The 23,044-nt window shown below is 39.4% G+C and overlaps 2 protein-coding genes across 2 annotated transcripts in view; both read left to right on the top strand.

Annotated features, from left to right (window-relative positions):
* LOC139729121 (uncharacterized) overlaps positions 1 to 23,044 on the top strand; it is a 295,278-nt gene that overhangs the window by 10,875 nt on the left and 261,359 nt on the right. The gene's annotated exons all lie outside the window — the stretch shown is intronic.
* Positions 906 to 23,044, top strand: part of LOC139729119 (growth hormone secretagogue receptor type 1-like) — a 223,050-nt gene continuing 200,911 nt past the window's right edge. Inside the window, exon 1 of the mRNA XM_071640049.1 lies at positions 906 to 976. The gene's annotated coding sequence lies outside the window, so the exon portion shown is untranslated. The remainder of the gene's footprint in view (positions 977 to 23,044) is intronic.

The following is a 23,044-nucleotide window of genomic DNA, read 5'->3' as shown; positions in this document are numbered from 1 at the left end:
GTCTGCTCCTTCCCAACTGAAGTGCTGAGTAATACAACATATATATTTTTTATTGTTGTTGCTTACTTGCGATTTATAGATTACCACGTTTTTAAGCACACCCACGCTGAACGTATGACCACCAGAATGTTTTAAGGTGACGCATGCGCAAAATCAGCCGTAGTATAGGGTAAACATGCATACCGAATATCTGGTAGTCTTCCGGCTAAGTAGCTCTATAGACCTACTGTAAAATTCATGTAGGCCCTACCCGTAGCAATAGTCATGTGGCTTAGTATATTCAGTGTCGCATTCTGATTAAAGAACAACCCCAAATCACACACAACTGGATAAGATATTTGGAAATGCATTGATACCTCAAAACATTGACAAAGAGATAAAAACGGTTTGTTATGTACATGCATTTTTCTTTCTGAAGGTCTCTCTGTTCATGTGTACAAATCATCTCATGAAAATTTACAAATACCTGGAAAAGTTGCCATTGTGATATATTGCATTTAACCTTGGAGTATATATATATATATATATATATATATATATATATATATGTGTGTGTGTGTGTATGTGTATTATATTATAATATTATATTATAGTATTATATATAAAATCGACGTATAAGGGATTAAAACCAATGGCATATAAAGAGAAGAGGACTTGAAATGACCTTCGATTTAGCCGATTCTTCAACTTATCCGAGGTCGACTAACCTCGTAGTTGCATATTTTATACATCTGCGAGTGTCAGTTTAAACATCTCCAGTGCGAGAAATGAGAGTCAAAAGATTATAGTCTACTCGCTGCAATTTTGCCTGTGATGTTGGCAAACACTTTCCTTGGCATATTTTCAAGGAAGACGTTGAATAGGCCCTCGTATTGAGTTCACATTTGTTTTGTTTTTATTTGACAGTTTCAGGTCACAGGGATTTCCTGCCTGGTGGTTTTGACTGAAATCAGTACTAGGACGGGACACACAACAGGTAGGAAAGTATTTATGACAGCCGAAATCAGAGGAGTGAATTAGAGGTTGTGCAAGCTTCAATAATGTTGTAAAAACAATGTTTTATGATGGGATTCCTCCGTTCACCGATTGTCACATGCAGCGTAGTTGTTTACCGTCGAAAAGCATTTCGCGAATCTCACGCTACTGCGAAAAGCCAGTTCAGAGTTAGCTCATGTGCACATGGGTGCCAGGGGCGGATCCAGGAATTCCGTAAAGGGGGGAGGGGGAGGCGCAAACAATATTTCTGGTGCTACTTCCGGGTTTCATCTCATTTCTTTCTTTTTATTTCTTTTGTTTTAACAACAAATAAAGAGGGGGGGGGGGCGCACCCGTTGTACCCCCTCTGAACCCGCCACTGGCTGCAAATGACCTTTCCTTTTTCTCAGTTGGTTAGGTACATCACTTGTTTTGGAAGCGACATAAAATGCATAATGCGTAGGCTTGTCTAACTCAACAACTTATGGAATTCGTCAAGTACGTTCAAACAAGGGTGAATTTCCATAGGTGACCATAATGTTCCATCAACTAACATCTGGGAAAGCATCCATTTCATTATCTTGCATTGCATGTATTAGCAATCGTTCTATTGATATTGCCAGAAACCACATATGATGTCAGGTGGATTTTCTTGCAAGCATTGTTATAGGATTACTTGAATAATCATTACATCACAAAATGCTAATCTCAAAACTGAATTTACAAATCAACATGCCCTGTTGGTACAAATGGCCCTTTCCCGTTCCCGAATTGGCTTATCCGGAGTTCATCGGCGGGCATGCTAAGGGCCATTGTACATTTTTAATATGGCTTGAAGTGCTTTATATGTCAGAGACATTTTTGAACGCTCGCTGTTGTTGTTTGTTTGTTTGTTTGTTTGTTTGGATCTTCGCCACGTTTTAAGCTCATGGTGAGACTTCGAGCAAGCGAATGACCTGCCAAGCCGGGCTGCGTTTTTTTTTTATTTTTTAGACGGCACAGATTGGGGCATGGCGCGTATTAAACCTATGGGAAACACGTTGGGTTAGGGTTTAGGGTTAGGGTTTAGGTTAGGGTTAGGTTTAGGGTTAGGGTTAGGGTTAGGGTTAGGGTTATGATTATGGTTATGGTTAGGGTTGGGGTTGGGGTTGGGGTTAGGGTTAGGGTTAGGGTTAGGGTTAAGGTCCCCAATCTGTGCCGTCTAAAAAAAACACGCAGCCGGGCTGCTGGCTGAACGTCGCGTTGGATCCGAAACTCCAAAGGCTGAGCCGATTTCCATATCTGGAGATGGGCCCGAATGAGCACCTCGCAATGCTTCTTAGAGTTCAGTTTATTTTTGGTATCTATGGACATCACTCCCCTGTTTGCAAATTTATACGTAGACTCAGTTGTCAATAGTACGAGGTCACCAAGCTCTTATTTCGTCATAACTCTCCAGGCTCTGCGCATCTGTCTTTATTGCGTAGATGGACTCAAATGGGGCGAATTCACTTTTCTAAACAAAGCCGGATAAGAAAAAAATGTCATGCAGCCAAGGAAGAAGCTGTTTGGATATTGCATCAGCTGCCCTATTGTTGACGACACAAGCGGTCATAGAGAGGGCAGTGTTTTAAAGAACATAAAATCATTCTCATCCTTTTTGTTTATTTTGTGTCATACCTTTCGTTTCTCACCCCGGTAGCGCGTTTGATAGAATGAAAGCTCACGATCGAAGACGAAACCCGCTGTTGCAGTTAAAAACGCAAAGCCATTTCTCGAGTGGACACATCCAAAACGTAGTCAAAAGCTAAAGTAGATGAACCACGCGACAATCCCTTACAACAAGTGTCGCCCGTTGTGTGTTCTGTATTCTTTGTAATAACTCCTTGAATTTATAGAATTGGAATATCCATAGAAGGCTTCAGAGAGCCAGTTAAGTGATTCCCTCGCTCTCAATCAAAAAGGTTAATAAGCAAAATGATTATCACAAATGAAGAGCTTTCTTCCAAAAGGCGCTAAATTTGGCATTTTTCAATGGATTCAGCGCCTTTTGGAAGCAAGATCTTCAAAATCAAATCTCGTCAGAAAGCAAAACTGAGGAAAAGAAATACACGAAATATCTCAAACAATTGCAAAATATGGACATGACATTTGATCGAAAGATGACCAGTTAACGCGGCGTCGATGCGATGTATAAGCCGTTTTTTTGATGGTCCAATAAGGTTGACCTTGCACTTAATCGTCTGTCTGCTATATACGTCCTTATCAACATGGCCGAGTGCCATCTCCGCTCGAAAACCCGAATTCTCCGCGAACCGAAAGCGAACTGGCAAACAACATAACACTTGGATAATAACTTAAATAATAAATGTGGACACTGGGGGCTTTCTCAACCAATAGTCTTCCGAAAAGGCTTAAAGGGATAGTGTAGTTTTGGAAGAGATGGGGATTCAGATTTTTGCGAGATAATTATTAGAAACCACTTATTTGATGTAGTAGATAAAGAGCATACATATTCTAGGAGGAATGAAAAGTTATTTGATGAAAAATCGGTTTTGAAATGGCTGAGATATTGATATACAAGCAGGTCCTAATAAAAGGTGGGACCCACCTTTCATTGGAACCACTTTTGATTCACCTTATTTTTGGCTAATATGGCAGCCATTTCAAAGGCGAGTTTTTTCCTAGAATTATTTCCTCTTTAATATTTCAATTAAGTAGGGTTTTTTTATCTCGCAAAAAGTTAGAACCTGAATTTCCATCTCAACCAAAATTATACCATATCCCGTTAATGTGAGAGGCTGTGTTCCCTACAGCTATAGTTTGTACCGTCATGCTACAAATGGTTAGTTTGGGCAGGATTGCTCTTATTCAGCTGTGCATTCAGAGACGTCTTGCCCTAGAACGTGACCTACATTCTAAATCATATTTTCATCCTTTCAAATTGAACTGGTTTTATGCAATGGCTATACAGAATCAAAGGAGCTCTGCGGCGCAAGAAAACAAAGTCTGCCCTCTAGCGTTAGCTTTGCAAGAGATTGTCGAGTCTGAATTCAGGACCAGTGAGTGCTGTAATAACGCTATATCGTATGACATATCACGCAGGACGGCAGCCAGACGTAGAGTCGAATTACGCACTTCGTTGATCGATAAGGAAAGTAGCCGAAATCGTCGTATCGAGTATGTACTTCCCTCACGTATGTTGCCATTCGTGGGCCATGAACCGTAAACTTTGGGTGGGGCAGAGCATTCCTTGTCATGTATGAATGTGGCGGAGTTGGTACCGGGGAATTGACGAGGTATTACGCATCGCCGCGGAAAGCTTCGCCAACTATAATCCGGCTCGCGCCTGTGAGGATCATACTGACGTAATTGCCTCGTCAGATATTCATGAAAAAACTTCTGCCGAATTTAGCGTCGGGCGAGGAACGGATCCTATAGCGCCGGTATATGCGTGGCCTTCACACTCATAGCCGCATATCTTTATTTAACCGGATGTGACAAATCCGTAGTAGATTAACAGTCTCCTGTTTTGATCGACATGATTATTAAAATAATATTGATAATGATAACAATGCTGTCTTCTTTATCCAGGGTAGCTTTTTCAGTGTTTCCTCTGTTGTACCAGAGGACCCTGGCATTATGATTACCCGATAAGCATTGCTAAGTACCATGTACACCTTGGTCGAGAGTGACGTGGTGGGTAAAAACATCTTGTCCAAAGACGTAAGCACTGGACGGGATTCGAACTCGGGACCTCTAATTGAAAGTCAGCAGTCCCATCCACCATGCCACAGTGCCCCCACATTATCTGTTTTGGCGCCACTTTCATGATGTCCGTTTTCTATTTGAACCATCTGACCAAAATAGGTGACAAAGGATTATTCGTGTTTATGTTGTGTAGCGCAGCGCTGATGTGGACATTTTGCCTTCTTTTGAATAGTTTGTCATTAACATTGAGACGCTTAGATGAACTGCAACTTACAAAAGGAAAAAAACAAAACTCGTTGGTCGTGTTTATGTCACAAGCAATAGCTTCAAATGGAAATAGCTCATGACACCCCCTGCCTTTTCCAAGAGAAAAAAAATTCACAACAAAAGTTTTCCCTTGAATTATGCAGTCTTTCAACTAACACAGCTAGCAAGTTTGCACGATTTAAAATCACTGCTCCATTTATTTGACAAGACAGTAGTTTTGATGTTCATAAAGTATAGATGATGATAATAATTAAAGTAAACAGCTCGATCTAGAACATGCATGATGAATGCTACTTTTATGTTGACATCATTAGATAAAATGCTCAAAATGTAAACAATGAGCTGACATTATTTTTCACTCTGATTGGCTTTTGTTTTATAAATTTTAGTCATCAATCCAGTACATTTCGTTTTACGACATTAGTATTTTAGTGCGCGACAAGATTCTGAAGTTTCAGCCGTTACAGACATTCTACGAAGAATAGAGGTATAATGACACACACACCCACACACACACACACACACACACATACACACATCCACGCACACACACACCCACACACACACACACACACACACACGCACACACACACACACATACACACGCACGTATGTTTCAGAGGATTATAACATCTAGTGCCATCATTAATGTTGGGGCAATAAAGGTGATTTCCCGAGTCGAATCATGACAACAATGGATATTCCTCGGATCGGATGATCCGATCGGATAATGGATCGGATAATAAAAATTACGTATATAATATTATGAGATATAATCATGTTTCGGGTATCTTTACATCGGATATATACTTCGGGTCGAATGATCGCATAGATTGAGGTGTTATGAGCGTAACCATGTCACGTGATTCCGGAAGAGACGGAGAGAATTACTTACCATTCAGGAGAGAAGGTGGACAAACCTGGAAGACGATAAGAGAAAGAAGCGTGGCTAAAATTTAATACCCAACCACTTTCAGGCGTCTAAATACTTCCATAAAGGGATTATTGCGTTTGACGGTCAAGAACAGCCGCTCTCGTTATTAAGTTGTTCATTTTTGCAATTCGCATTTATTGGTTTTTCAAAATACAAATATGGACCGTTGTAATTACAATTGTATCTGCAACATGTAATGATTTCCTTGAAGCTGATGAAAAGTGAAAATATAATCATGTTATCCATAAATAGAACCACTCAATTCATCCTCTATGGAAGGCGAGGTGGAGAAAGAGGGATATTTTCCTTATCTTGTGGTGGGATTACTAAAGTACTGGTTGGATATTATTGTCATTTTTGTTGTCACCCTCTTACCGGATAATCATAGTTATCGTCTTTGTCATATCTCCGAAAAGTAAACCCTGATGGAAGAACAGTCGTATTTTGCAAATATGGCTGAACAGGCAATACCCCGTTACTTCATACCGTATATATGCATTTTTCTTGCAAATGATATCATGTATATCTGAAGACAGAAATAAAAACAACGACGACAACAACAACAACAACAACAATAATAATAATAATAAGAAGAAGAACAACAAGTAAAACAGTGTTATTAGGTGTGGATAGAACTTGATTTTCTGTATACAGGATGCACCTATGACGGGCAGAATGTTATGGTGTATTTGTAGGTGTCTGAGAACAACGATCGCGAAACTCTCATACTTCTCGCATACGTCTGTAATTATAGAATCTTGTCCTTAACTTTGGCAAAGAGGTACGCCTCTGTGATGTATATGGCACGATTCGCGTCACGGCGAGGATAAACAAGCGGAGAATGTTTATTTTCGCTCGCTACAACTGTCGTCACTTTTGACGCGATCAGAGATGCTCAATTACTGAAATCAATCGAGAACAAGTTATTACCTTTCTCACTTAATCAGATCTTGCCATGCTTCTGCTTTTTTTTTACAAGCCTTGCGTTTTCTCATGACGTTCCGTTGGAAATGAAGATTAACTACATTGAATTTCAATAAACAAAAGTTTCAGAGAATAAGATATGAATGAAAGAAATAAAAAATGATCAGATCTCTTCTTCCTGAATTTTATAAACATGTAATTCTCTCCGTATTATTCAAAAGGGATAAAGAGAGTATAATGAGCGGACTGCTATGTCTTTCAACGTGAACGAAAGTTAATTTTCTGTTTCCATTTCTTTTTTTCTGCCGCCGTATAATCTATGCGTTGCATGTTGCACCAGATCCTCAGCATCGCGGTCACTTCGTGTCCAGATTCATTGATATCCGCCCATTAGTTCAGCTCCAATAATTGCTCTTACATTGCTGATATATAATGAATGTAGGCCCGGGAGAGGCTACTAGTATAGTATATATTATAGACTTCAAGGCACATTGCTGTATTTGGGATGACGAATGGGCGGCATCCCGGCCCCCGACAGACCTTCGGCAGCAGGGCCCTTTGACAGACATTTGCGAGGGGCTGATGAGCCCCCTGACTGCAAATGGGGGCCACTTCCCGTCTGTATAGGCCCGTAAAGAGACGCGCGGAAGCGTGTGCCTCGGCATGACAACTTTTCTTCTTTTTTTTTCCGGACGGAAGTGATGACAGATAGAAGAATAGAGAAAGAGGGTAAGAGAGAGAGAGGGAGAGAGAGAGAGAGGGAGAGACGGAGAGAGCGGAAGTGTATGTGTGAGTGCGTGAATGTGTACGTGCGTGTATGCGTGGGAGAGAGAGGGCGATATTGTATAAGAGAGAGAGAGAGAGAGAGAGAGAGAGGGGGGGGGGGGGGGGGGGGGAGAGCGGAAGTGTATGAGTTGCCTGACTGCTTGTGTGCGTACTTGCCTGTGTGTGGCAGAGAGAGAACCGCCCGTCCGCTTTTGTATACTAAGTAGTTTTATGCTTTGCCATCTTTATTGTTTTCATATAGAATATTTGATATTACGTTATTTGAAAGAGGTCAAAGGTCAACAAAAGTATGTCAGAATAATTTCTGTGACACACCCATCACTTGGTAAAGTCTAGGCTTTCAAATAAACATGATTTATAATAGACAAAAATAAACATACAGTGAGCTATTTTGCATAATTTAGAAAGTTGTCGAAATGAGAGTGATATTGCTGTGCCTTCTAAAGAACAATAGGCCATTATGTACGGAATCTTCAGTTGCTAAAGGGTTAATGATTGCCTCCCGTCGGCGTCTAGTGGTTGCCGCATTAAAAATCGTAACCCGTTACCCGCAACGTGACAAGAATTGATTTTCGGGGAATAAGGTTATAAAATTACGTTAATTTCAACGGAAGTCCGATCTTTATTCGTTGTCTCGAGGAGATGGCTTTAATTGTTTACCGTGTCTAATGAAGAAATAACGATTCATAATGTTATTTCACTTGATTTGTAAGTTGGCTGCTGATTTTCTGTGTGTGTCATTCGCCTTTACATTCTATCTATAATTTGTTTCGGATAATGGAATAATATTGTTTCTCGGACATATATATCGTATTGCCATTGCCTTTTGTTGTCTTTCAAATCCTTATATTAGAAGTGCATGTATTAGAATGAGGTCATATCTTCGGACACTATTCGCATCATTTCAGATCCGCAGCTGAGCGCTTGTGTCAATCAAAATAGGTGAACCAGAAAAGCAAAGATATCTGCTTCCAAATTAGTTCACATTTCAGAGCGACGTTGGATCCACTGTCAGAGGTGACGTGTTGTCTACGGCACGTAAAGTCCAGGTTTAATGCAAAGGCCAATATTTCAGCCCGTGACAGAATCATTACCTAGAGCAAAGTTCTCATCCATTTCATCGTGATTATTTATTTGCTTGCCACTTACGCCACTCGCTCACGCGGGACGGTGACAGATGCGCGAGCCTTAAAGCTGTCCCTAATGACATTGAGGTGGATAGAACAGTTGTGGCGCCACCATACTGTATTCACACTTAAATAGAATGCATATTAAGCTTTTCTGTGTCAGGGACTTTGGACAGCATGTACAATACTACGAGTTTTCTGTGCCAATTGGTACCCAAAGTACACGAAAGTTAGAGCCCACATAAACACTTCATTACACGCACATCCACTCACACACACGCACAGGCACAGACACAGACACACACACACACACACGCACGCGCGCATACAGTTAACAACACCTGGGAAATACCCCTGGGAAATTTTTAGTTTTGAAAGGATGGAGTGATGGTGACTGGGTGTTATATCTCAACATTTCTATTGTTTTGCAAATGAGGTGAAACTGGAATTAATGTCAATTTACAGAGGACAAATAAGAGTAAAAAGTTAACACCCAATCACCATCACTCCATCCTTCACTTGTAAGAAATTTGCTCAGAACTAATAATTTCTCAGGGGTATGAATAATTTTGTTAACTGTACATCTACACGTTTATGCATGTTGTGGCGCCAAAATGATAGCAGTATAGAGTCCATTTTAGCAGAACTGGCATATGCGTTCAGTCAACATGTACTGGAGTATGTGATGGTGAAAGTAGCGCTTTTCCAGGAATCAACGTACATTGAATAATGTTTGAATTCTGAGAATAAGAATGTTCTGAACTGTTTTAACTATCTTACTACCGTGCGTGAGAAATCAATGACATTTAAAGTTAATCGACCTGAGTGGGTTGAACGAGGACGTGCAACATTAAAATGTTGGTGTTGTTTTTAAGACCAAAGTGAGGAGCTGGAGTGTGGGTGAACGGATGTATGTTTTTTTTTTCCATTTTTTTGATCAACGTTTGTTTGACGTTCGTTTTAGCCTCAATTGCACATTGTCATAACGATTAAGAGCGGAAATAATTTGCTAGAACTCATTAAGTAAGTAGAAATACGACTCTTAATGTGTTTGGGCATGATGCAAAAGGTATATCATAAGTTAGTCCTTTTTGTATGAGGTGCCAGAACTCATTTCAGTATAAGGGAAAAGCGGCACCGACGGGGACACCAAGTTGTGCCCTCAGTTTAAACTACAGGGTGTTAAACCTTTCAAAGGGTGTTAAACCTTTCAAAGGCTGTACATTCTCTCAGAGATGTATGGCGTTTGTATTATCAATAATTTTGAACAGAATATGTGAGTGTCTGTCGAAATAGAATGTCGCTGTTAGCACAGCGCCGGTGTTATAAGATATAGTAATCATCAACCTGTCAACACCAGAAGGGAACTCGAGAGAACAAGATCTATTTTGGCTTAACTCAGTAACCATGGTAACATGTAACGTCTATGAAGCATGCGCTTTGATCTTTTCTTTTTTTGTATAATCCATGTTGATACAGTGATTCACAGTGAATGCCTAACTCAACAAATCTTGACGCAATTTTTTGCATATTCTGTCGTCAATAATCATCAGAGAAAAATATGAAAAAGTGGGTAGATTCATTACCATCAATATTATAGATTTTTATTGTGATGTTTACTCAACGTTGGAATGAAGCAGTAAGCCTTATTCTCTAAATTGTACTGATTGAAAAACTATTTAAATCATTTGAGAGATTCTTTGCGATTTTATAACCAAAACAAGCACGATTCTTTGCAATTATCCATACAAATTTAATTGAAGATGTACTATCAAAGGACAGGATTATTGTTTAGGAATGCATTTCAAACGGGTCTTGCCATTTACTAGTATCACAGAGAATAAAAGTCAAGCGGAAACTCATAATGATAATAGCATAATGACCGTGAATAAGCCAATATTTTTGAATACAATTTGTAAGGTGAGATTTTTTTTAGCGCTAATTTAAAAAAAAAAAGTGACCACACGTTTGCTACGTGAAAACAACATAAGCTGAAATAAAATCAAAATAATTTTGACTCTATTTCATCAAACACATATAGGGAATAATAAGAATTTTACACTATAGATACACTACCAAACCACAGGAGTATGGTTTGTTGGACTTGATCGATTATGTTATGGAAGGTAGTGTGAGGCCCTGTTTTAATAGACCTTATTAGGCCCTATATTCTGCGACAATGTCGCGACAACGTGCGGAGAACAAAATTCCTTGTCTCGGGCTATAAAACCGCAAGAGAGATCGAGGGGTACCGTTTTAACAGACACACACACCAAAAAACTTCCCCGGGTAGGTTTCCACGAAGGAGATGTGTCCATTGATGCGACTACCCAGCCCACTGGCCATCGCCGCCTATCTCTTCTAGATTGTGTACATCTAGGTGGGCAATTGTGTTGTATTAGAAACAGAAAGTGGTAATAATCACTGATCTCAACTACACAGAAGGGCTTTTTACACTTGTAAATTTTTGCTTAGCCCCGGACCAACGGGCGGTGGGGCTAGGGGGGGGGGGGGGGGGGGCTTAGCCCCACCGTTGGTACGGGACTACCCTTAGCCCATGCACTTTCTGTTTACACTCGTTTTGGCCAAAGTGGGCTAGCCCCACCGATAGTACGGTACTATCTGGCCCTGCAAAATAGCAGGGGTTAGCACCGCAATTGCGGTGCCAAGCAAGTGAGTGTAAACAGAACGAAAAAATATTCCTGGGCTAAGCGACGGAGACGAAGTCCGACCCTCACTGACCAATCAGAAACGAGGTAATCAAGTGCTGCCGGTGCGTGCGTGTACGTGTACAGTACACAGCGTAATTATGAATATTCATGTGGTTTGGAAAGTCCGGGGCTAAGAAATACGAGTGTAAAAAGGTCAGTTTTCTCCTTAGCCCCGGACAAGAGATAGAACGGGACTAATTGGCGAGTGTAAAAAGCTGAAAAAATGGTACGGGACTAACGATAGTCCTGGGTCAGAGAAAGTCCGGGGTTAAGAAACACAAGTGTAAAAAGCCCTAGAGATCATAGGTTACGATCCAAGCACATTATCTGCGCGCGGCTTGTCAATCATTCTCTATCTGCAATGTTGCGCATGAATATTGAGTGTATCAAAGCAATGTGACCGCGGTTGCGTTCTAATGGAAGGGTTGTTGGTGATAATGTCGCGGTATAAATGTCAGGGTAATGTCGGGGTAATTACCTTTAGCTTGCTAGGGTAGAATTTGGCAAAATTTACCGCGACAACGCCCGAGCAACATTTTGCTGGGACCGTTTGAACAGGCAGGGTTAAAAAAAACAACAAAAACAAACATATAAAGAAATACGCGGACGTTACCCGGACGTTGTTGCGGTAATAGTTTCAAAGGCTCTGTTAAAACGGGGGCTTGAGACTATAGCTGCTAGCTCGGAGTGTGAACTTTCTGCCAAATTTAACACAAAACACACTCACTGACAGTCAGATACGATCTTCAGGCCTAGATTGGTTTCTGAAAAAGAATTATCCCATTAAAAAGTGCCACGCAAAGCCATTGACTCTATCATTTCCGCTACTATCAATCTTTTCAAAGAGACCGCCGTGTACTTAGCATCAGATAGTTGATTATCAAGAGCATTCCCTTGAAGTCAATTTTTTCCACCATACTCTTTTTTTTCCCCTGACATTACCAATTGTATGGGGCCCATGTGCCTAATTATGATGTGACTCTCTGTTTGCACTTCCTAGATTCAAAAAGAAATTGCGAACCTTTTATATTGTATTTGAGTTGCCAAGCAACCAGAAGGCAACAATCTATCTGCTGTTATTAACTCGATTTATAATCGCTGCTCGCGCCACGCTTCGTCAGTGATGGAGATCATCTCGGAAATACGCACTTTTCGGCTGACCACTTTTTGACTGACGGGCTTGGCGAATCCTGCGCTTGTTTTCACTCTGCAACTGTCAAAACAGGAAAAAATATATAATAAAAGAAGGACAAAGGTTACACTACCTCCCACCTAAGAAAAAGAAAGAAAAGTTGTAACAAACGAGGCTATAAAGAAAGATCCCATGGGCTTTGTATCAATTGGTTTCCTGTGATTTTCTGTTGATGCTGTCTATTACCGGTTTCTAGCCTTGATAAATAAGACATGGTCACATGCAAACACGCACGTACACATACTAAATTCATGTGAATACAAAGAGCTATGAATATACAATAGGTTATGTAGACTACATTAGCAATTAGTGTAATCATTAATCCCGTGTCTTTCCTTTTGTTTAGATTTTTTAAAATCACTTTAGCAAATGTACGAGACTTCGAGCGCATGCAGTAAGAGAAGGGGAGGGGGGTAGAGTAGATAGGAGATTGCTGAGCAAAACGGGTTGCAATTTCAGTGATCATTACACTGCAAAAGGATAAGTGCTAATTTTAACACAACGGGTGTTTAATCTAGCACAAACCAGAGTCAATAGAGAACCACACCGACAGGTGTAGAAAGTATGTTGTGATGGTGTTGAATAGTGTTCACCTGGCACTTCGTGGTATGACGCTGTAGCTGGTGTTATATTTGACACTTTATTGCAACAATGACGCCACATTGTGTTGATATGACATTGCTGGTGCACCCGCCCAGCGTGAATAGGAAACCAACATCAACTGGTGCTACTGTGGTGTAAATGTTTTGACATGGGTTTCTATTTTTTTAAATCAATTATCTAATCGGAAGTTCTTGTTCGTCTTGTTGAAGTTCAAAATCAACAAGAAGAACAAGAATTAAGCACGTATTAGAAAAAAAAGTTTATATTTTGAAGTGACACCCGGAGGTCTTAATCTAAAACCACAAAATGAGTATCGGTAATTCAACACCAGCTCAGTCATTGTCAGCGTTTCATATTTAACACCCGACTTTTGCAGTGTATCAATGTTAATGACACTTCCGGGGGTCACTCATTCAGGGGCGGATCCAGGAATTCTTTAAAGGGGTGGGGGGGGGGGGGGCGTGACTAATATTTCTAGTGCCACTTCCGGGTTTCATTTCATTGTTTTTCTTTTTATTTCTTTTGTTTTTTACGAAAATTAAAGGGGGGGGGCGTGCGCCGGTTGCGCCTTCCTCTGGATCCGCCACTGCTCATTGTTCTTGCAGGATTTGTTTTCATCGCGTTCTGTAGTATTCAATGGACCATTATCATTGATTATAGAACGGCAATTGAATGATTGCATGGATTAACATAGATATTACCGAGCATTCGAAGCTTGATCTTTGTTTCGACACCTTCATGTCGATTTGATTTTCTTTTGTTGGTATATATATGTTTGTGTCTATCTACGCGAAAACCGCGCAAAACACAGAAATGTTAGGAATATTTGTATCCCCCATTGACACAACTATACGGGGATGATTTCGACGTGATTATGTCATTCTGATGTAAATTGTGATATTATCGTAAAGACATGTTATGCAGCTGATAAGATGGGTTGAGTAAATTTCTGTTGCATTCGGTAACTGTAACACTGTGTCTTTGCCTCAGACACGTGTGTCTTGGTCTTCAAAGTGTGCATTTTTTTTTCTAACACTCGAAATGTCAAGCGACGTCATTTCCAAAAGCAGTGATAGAACAGATGATTGTAACAAGGTATAAACAGACCATAAGACGATCTTAGAGCGCAATACCATAAGCGATCCCTTGTTTTGTGTGTTTATGATTCTAGAGTGTATCGATGTTAACGTATGTTAGAGGGTATAGTCCACAATGGATCAGACGTTTTGTGTTTTTACTGTTCTTGAATGCTGTTATGAATGTTGTTTTTGGTATGTAATAAATTCATACGCCCTATGACATATGAAAAAGGACAATGTTTTGTTCTGATCAATAAAGTCCAGAAATACAAAAAAAAAATAATAATAAGTGACGAATAAAGTGACGAATATCCCAACTGCTTATCAACTTTGTTTAAGGGTCTATCTAGAAAATTCCTCCTCGTAAGACTTTTTAAAGTGTCGGGTGTTAAAATGGATACTCGACAAAGGTGGGGCAGTACTGATAATGGCAAGGCTCTTTCGGGGAATCACGGGAACGGTCTGGTACATTAAGCTCTCAAGATCTAGGATAATTGTCTCGGAGGTGTATCACTCATCTTTCCCCCATGGAATTGGCAACTCGAAATCTTACTGTGTTATTTATATCGGAGAAATGTTAAATGGAACTGATAAAACCCAATTGAACCTACACAAAAGAAAAAAAAACGTATGATTTGCCAATTTCTTACGGAGAGATTTACTGTGATTTTTGAAATATACTTTCAAATAAAGGCCCAATTATGAATTAAGTGAGATAAAGGTTTGCGATAATTATTTGCGACAGATATATGACAATTGAATAAGGGCTGTTGAGAATGGGACGCTGCTATCTTACTTATATCAATGATACAAAACTATACAAGAGATGTAGAATGACACACAGAGAAACTATAATCTTATATGGTTTCTACGACCCTTAAGATTTAATGGCAGTCCTTCTGCATTAACAGTAACGCATGCGTCATTTTCCGCACAGAAAAAGATTGCCTGGTTTTGAGATTGTCGACGACTGATGAACAAGAACAACACAAATGTTATGTCAAAATATTTTATGAAATAAGCTACGTCTCGGTCTTTTGTTTCATTGATGGCGATGGTTTAATAGGGGAGAAATAGCGCTGAAGGATTTGGCTTGGCGTCTCCAAATCCGTTGCATTCATAACATTGATCAAACAATAATATTGACTTCTTGGCGATAGAGTTCATTCGTTATTCCTGTCGTCTCCTCGTCGTGTAGGTCTGCCGGAAAGGATGTAAGTTATTTTTTCCACTTGATTAGAATTTTGACCGTGCCTTCTCGCCAGAGAAAAAGAATGTCCTGGAGTTATTGTTTTTCGGTCCCGCCTCTTTCGTCAGAATTATGTCAGCGCTCATCGCAATAATACAGATCGAGTATTCGCAGCGTAAGTGTAGACGTCAATAAAACCCTCGGTCATTTCAGTTCATATGGTATTACTGAGGTTGTGTCATTGCTCAAAGAAAAAGTGAATGCACGGAAGGGACGTTTACTGCATGTTGACGAGAGGAAGGGGGGGAGGGTAATCTGTCAACTATTATGTATTCCCTGTTTGCATATCGTAATTCTTGTAAACTCAAAAAATTCGTTATCAACCACTGCTCGCATTCACATGCTAGAGAGTCGGGAAACCTTCGGATTTTCCTTTATGATTGAAATGAATGTAAGGGATACAATTTGTATGAAAACTGTAAATGTTTCGGGGAATTTCTTCTGTATAAGATAGTGACATTATGAACAGTCGACAAGAAAGGGGAAAGTTTCTTTTCTGATAAAGGTGTATGCGTTAGTCAGTTGTTAGTGTCCCCTTACACATACATAATACACACACGCACACACATACACATACCCGACATCAAGTAATGCTATCAAAGTGGGCACTTCACTGATAGTGGGGTGACTCTTAATTAGCTTTCCTCATTATAGCATGTGCTTCTTTTTTATCTTTTTTTAACGCACACCTTTGTTTTTCCTTTTCGTCGTTATTTGGTTCGGCCTTTTCAAGGAACCAAACAGGAAATGAACCGACTTTGCGAAGATACTGGATTGATATGACATTAATTAATAACGTAAGTTAAGAATTTTTGGGACTTTACTTTTTTGAGGGGGGGGGGGAGTTCTGAATGCACTGATTGCAGGAAACCACTCGTTTTGTACGCCCATATAGCCCTTCAATAATTCTCAGCCTCCATCACTATCATAAAACTGATCGTTCTCGAAATCAGAAATTATGAATCACTGCAGTGAGAATTTTTTTAATGTATCAAATGTATCTGCATGGTTTCTCCGAGTAGCGAACATGCCAAAGTGTTCAAAATCATTAGAGGTACCACAGCATTTGTATCTAATCATTCATACCCAACGTTTGCAAAAGCAAACCTTTCTTGAAAACATTGGAATTCAATACAAACAATCATATTTCATGGAAATGGTTGGAATCTATAACGAGCAGATGTATTCAGTCTGGTATTGGTAACAGATTGATCATTTATCTTGGCAAATCAAATTGAAATGTCGAGAGTGTGGCCTATTGATCTATAATGTGATTACACATAATGAGATTATTGAGCCAAAAATGACGTAAATTCAGTCATGTGTTCTTATATTGATGTAATAGAGTCGTTAATTTTAGAGTCACGCACGATACGTAATGTGTATATTGCGCTGTTGCCGTTCTTTGTCATAATTCACTTAGAATGCGACCGCATTAAGTATCAAGTGCGGCAATTAATGTGCGAGACATTGATGATAAATGGGTATGAGACATTGGCGCCTTAAGTATACGCTTTCAGTCATAAATTACTATAGCTGGCGATGGCAGAGGTCTAGACAATTACCCAGACGCAAATACACTCAAAGTAAATGTTGGGAAGAGAATTCTTATACTTAATTGAGTCACGAATGAAACACCACGATTGTTTGGTTAAATCTATTGTTGGATCATTGCCTTCTGCTGGCGTTTTCTATCTTACGTCTGATGTAAATGACGTTGATATAATTATTTCATTGTGGAAAAACGAAATAAATTTGAACTTGAACTAAATGATGAACATCGATTTCACAAGTGCGGACCAAAAGTCTGGCACAAACTCCACCAGTTCATGCGTTGAAGGATGATGATTAGATACTGTTCCTCATGCCCATGGAGATGAGTCGGCGCATTTCTGAACGCAACAAATCAAATCCGAGCGTATTCGCAAGGACTATTTTGAGAGGGGGGTGGGGGTGGGGACTAATAGCAGGACGGGCCTTCACTTTTGCCCTTGGTTTCTATTACGAAAGTTAAGGTGGAATCCGACAAGATTTCTTCTTGCATTTTAGACTTCGCAGTTTCGAAGGAGCAGCGGGATTTTCATCACGTTACGAAAGATTTTACGTGATTGGAGTCTATCCATGAGCTAATTCTCAGCTGAAATCCAACCAGTTCTGACTGTATCGTCTAGCTGATTGCGTGCATTCGTAACCGACAGTGTTTATAACTTGGGAAATCAGTCAGTAGGCCGAGAAATCCTCCTGAATTCTGGGTATGGGTCTTAAAAGAGGTAAAAATGCAAATCCTTAGGAGGCTCATAGGGATCTTGTGTGAATACCCCTAAAGGATAGTATAACATTGGTTGCATTTCATTAATTTGAATGTGATGGAGCCTCTTAATTGACAAGGTGATTGACGGGAACAAACACCAAGTTGTGATGCTTACTTTCATGAAGATAAGTTAAATGAGCTTAATTCACGTCTTTATATCCCACTCTTGCTCGTTTTTTATACATTCAAACGAAAAAAGAAAGTAAATAAAAACCGAAGCAAATGAAAAACGCACGACTCTGCAGAGGGTTAGGGATATAGTTGCGACGTGCCTCGTCGAAATGTTTTTGTCGCATCTTGCAAAGTCAAAACGAGATGAAGCGTGTTCTTAGAAATCCAAATGTGAACATCCATGTGAGCTAAGCGTGGATTCATTTTTTAATGCTCCAAAAATAAGGCAGACAAGCCCCCGATCACAACGTTGATGAGTAGGCCTATCTCGTGCCTTTTCAGTATCAATATTTTTCAATATTTTCAATATCTTTTTCAATATCTGATATTTTGAGTATTCATCTTATAGCGTGACCACTAAGGAAGTACTTAACCCGCACCGTACTGAATTCTGAAATGCCCATAGACTTCTCTCTAAAAAGAAATCGAGTGAAAATATTCACTCTTAAAGGAGTGAATACAAAAAAAGAGTGAATTTAGAGTGAAATTGGAGTGAATTTCGAGTGAAAATGTTCATTTTCACTCATTTTGGAGTGACCTCAGGGATCACTCGAAGATTTTGGAGTGATCCCTGAGGTCACTCTAAAACGAGTGAAAATGAACATTTTCACTAAAAATTCACTCCAATTTCACTCGAAATTCACTCTTTTTTGTATTCACTCCTTTAAGAGTGAAAATTTTCACTCGATTTTTTTTAGAGAGTAATATGCAGACAACATGGTTCCCGCACGGAATGGGTTAAATGCTTATGAGAAAGATATCAAGCTTTCTAAGGTCGAGTGTATCTTTCTACAATTTGCACTTTAAGTTTGCCTCCTGCTAAAGCATGTATATGTCAGAGACTTTAGTTTATCTGCACATGTCCTCTGAGATATATATATATATATTTATATATATATTTCTTTCTTTCTCAACAGTATTCCGTAACGGAAGTCTTATTTTTTAGGTTTATGAAAATTCTAGTTCATCCGAAACGCGCGCTGCAGAACTTTTTTTTTTCTTCTTTTGACCAATGAAGCTTGTGACAGCCTGTCGTTTTGCTTCAGAAGTGGTCAACTTGACTGACGAAGAATATTTACATTTTATGGTTCACTGAAGAAAAGAAAAGCACAAGAAAATTGTACGGAATACCTGAGGGAAGCAAGCGCCATGTCAACAGCCATAGACATGAATATTTCCAAACGGATGCCTGGCGTAGTTCCTTTGATAAGTTTAGAACAGACAGGTGCTTAATAGGGCTGAACTCTGAGGTGGAAAATGTCATGCAATGTTTACTCGCGCTTTTGGGAGCAAGGTGTTTATTTGTTTGACGTCACCTCGGTATATCGCGAGTGACGTTTGCTCACCCAATTAGGGCGCCCCCGCGCAGGCAACATGGGTCAAGGGAGGCGACAATTTTGCTGGGCTGTTAAGTCTTTGACAAATAATTCCATTTTGTTTTGTTTTGTTTTGTTTTGTTTGTTTGCTTGTTTGTTTGTTTTTGTGAGTACATAGGTTTTTCAGAGGATGAAAAGATATGGACTGGATATAAGTGTATAGATGGATTGAGTTTGAGACTGAGTTATTTTTTTTTTTTGTCAAACATAAAAGCAGGGCTGTCAACCTCTGTAAAATCCCAAAACATACTGATGCATTGTGAAAAGTCTATACAGTACTTTGATGACGTGAATCGTTCTGTGATTATAAGAGGTATATTTGAACACTTGATGAACATACCACCATGCTAAGGTGAATTTCAGGGAAAAGAAACCGCATTTGATTTTTATTTGAGAAGTGATGCTAAATATCGTTCAAACTGGCTAGTTACTATAAGAAAGGTTACTAATCAACGCAAGGATGTGTTTGTGTAAATTTTCTTCTCAAAGACTGTTACTTCGATGGTGTCATTTTCATAGTTTGTCACGTTCTTCTCTTTCTTTGTGTCTATAGGGGAAGTATTCAGTGAAAGTGCGGAATAAGACAATAATCACCAAACAATGCCATATAGATAAGTAATTCTTTGTCCTGTATATACCATCTTTGAAACTAAATTTACATAAGAAAGTAAATTTTCATCACTACCATAGAAGGTCTGTGTGCTTCCACGTTGTCTATATACAGTCACTTGGGTTGAAGACTTTCATTTTTTGATATAATTTCAAAAAGTAAAGACAATGTGTTTGTACACAGATATCACTCCTGTTTTATCCATACCGCTTTAAAAAAAATCTTCACTACCGACCGTTTGGAAGCGTAATCATTATAATCAGAAGTAAACATTATTTTTATATTCGTCGAAAAAATGGACGGCCATATGTCGCTTGCCTATGCAGCAAAATATCACCACTGTATTCAATGTTCATTAGCTTAATTCATCATGTTCATTTGCCACGTGGACTCTTTGAAAAAAAATAATGAGGTAACATACATACATACATACTTGGATACCGTCTATAAATGACGCAATACACACATACTAATGCTATTTACTTGATATTTGAAGGGAACGACACATTAAGTTTAAAAGAGAAATTTGCTCTTCGGCCGATAAAAGTACCATTTGATCGTTTAATAATATAGGTTTTCCCATTCATTTTCAAACTTTTTTCATTCAATTTCACAAATTTTTACTTCAATTTCGTCGCAGGATGTCGGGAATAGGCCAATCTTACTTTCAAATTCGTCTTTCGTCGTTCATTTTCAAATAAAGTCCATTCAGTTTAGTCATTTGGCATACATTTTCGTCATTTACAATTCAAATTCGTCAGTCTCACTCGCAGAACTCAAAACAGCAGGATCGATTTCGTCTTTTGTCAATCATTTTCGTTCAATTTTCATTCATATTCGTCTCATATCTCTATCCGGTGTGATTTTCCAGTCATTCATGTATTTTTTTTTCTGTAACCGTTCACATTTTACATTCAGGAGTTAACATACATACAAGTGCCCCCCCCCCCACACACACACAGAGAACCACAGATACACACACACACACACAAGCAATCCGAGTACACACTAATACAAACAGACGTACTGTCTCGCAAACGAAAACACTGACAAACGATTTCTAGGCAAACATGATTTAAAGACAAAATTCAAGTGTAGAATTGTCGCCTGTTTAATGTCAAAGAATGGATAACATAATTATGTTTGCTGCTTTGCAGGGGTACAAAATTTAAAGTTTGCTTCATGCATTATAATGCGAAAACCTGAACATTACGAGTTAAAGTTCAAAATGTGACACTGACATACTGTCCTGGGATACGACTTTCGACTGTCGTTTACCCATCAATCAATTTTGGTTGGCAGTCATGTTTTTCGTGTGTATTGTCTAAGAAAATGGTTAGGGAATAATGTGTAACGATACAATTTACGAGAGAAAGTAAAAATATGTCGGCTTAAAGTTTGTTCGCCATCAAATAAAGAATCGACAACATCTGACTAATTTGAATGAACAATTCATGAAATTGTGTGAACAAAGACGAATTTGATCTTCACATTCTGCGATCCGTCAGCGAAAGGGACGAATTTGAATGACAATCGACGATTCTGAATGCTATATCTTCGAAAATGTTTGACGAAAAACGAATTACAATGACAATTGACGAAATTGAAGTTAGGATTTGCGTTCCACGTGCTTCTCGGGACGAAATTGAATAATAAATCTTTGAAATTGAATGACAAAAGTGCGAAAATGGATGGGAAAACCTATATTAATCGTCTTCAAACAATATCTAAACCTGAACCCCCCTCCCAATATGAAGCAATGAATTAGTGTCCTTCAGCATAATACGTTGGGGAAAATCATGTCAGCGCAGCAATATGCTAATTTCCCCCAAAAGCATCATCTTTTCATAGTTTTTTTTTTTACTCCGTTATGTTTTTCATACCAATCCGATCAAATCTCCACTTTCGCTAGTCTTTCTCTCTCATATCTCCCTTCCCATTCTACTTTTGACCGTGTCCCAGATATAGAATTAATCTACGACCTACGATGCAGGTTCGTATTCACCCCAGGGGAACGTCGCTCGTTTCCGGCCACTCGCTTAATGAATCTATAAAATCCTCGACATGTAGAGACCTTGCTTGGCGGGATAAAATCTAAACACCTAACTCATCTCAAATTTTGTTGACCCAGCCTCAAGGTGATACAGACTTTTTTTTCTTCAATGATTCAAGGTGATGTAGAAAATGGATGCCCGAGAAATGAAGCAATTTCAGACCGCTTCGCCAGCTGTCGCTCTCTTTCTCACACAAAAGGAAATCGGGCAGAAAAGCGGTGATCTCGTTTCCTATTCTTTGCTCATTTATTGGGTGATAATTTGCAGGTTACGTATAATAAGGGACAAAAATCGTAACGTGCAGTTTCCATACTAGGAAATTCGAAATTGACTAACATAAATATTTGTCTGTAAAATGCGTATTCCCTATTCATCATGCTGAGTATGTCATACATAGTGAATGTTTTTTCCCCTAAATCTTGAGTGCATCGTCTATGTAGGTGTTGATAAAGATCATGTGTTTAAGAAGGAACGAACCCTCCCCCCCCCCCCCCCCAAAAAAAAAAAAAACCCAACAACTCACGTAATTTCAAAAGCCGTCATTTTTACTACTTTCAACATGACATCGAAGGGTACCGGATTTGATTCCCGAGGGTTCTTACTTAGCAATGTTGTGTGTAAGCATTACGGCCGGCGTCACGTTTTTAAAGAATGTTGGGGGAGGGGGGTGGCAGTTTGTAATTTCTGCCACCTCCGGGTTTCATCAGCTATCGACATCGACTGACAAGCCATACACACACAAAAACAAACAACAAACAAACAAACAAACAGACAAACAAAGAATACCACTTCATTCATTCATCGCAAGGAGCAGGGTGCCAACCCGGTGAAATGGCCTTCCTACCCACCCACACAAGGAAAACAGGCGAATGATGCAGACCCCTCGTGGTTCGGCCAGATGACGTGCAATAGTGGGCAAACGGTATTAACCAGGCACATCGTAACATAGTATACGCTGAAATGAAAAACCGTTTATGACATTCCG

Source organism: Diadema antillarum, unplaced genomic scaffold, assembly GCF_040938485.1.
Source record: "Diadema antillarum isolate AM-2024a unplaced genomic scaffold, OU_Dant_1.0 seq00000217_RagTag, whole genome shotgun sequence".
In the NCBI taxonomy this organism is placed as follows: Eukaryota; Metazoa; Echinodermata; class Echinoidea; order Diadematoida; family Diadematidae; genus Diadema; species Diadema antillarum.
Note: the sequence above shows the minus strand (reverse complement) of the source record. Positions and strands in the feature narration are given on the sequence as shown.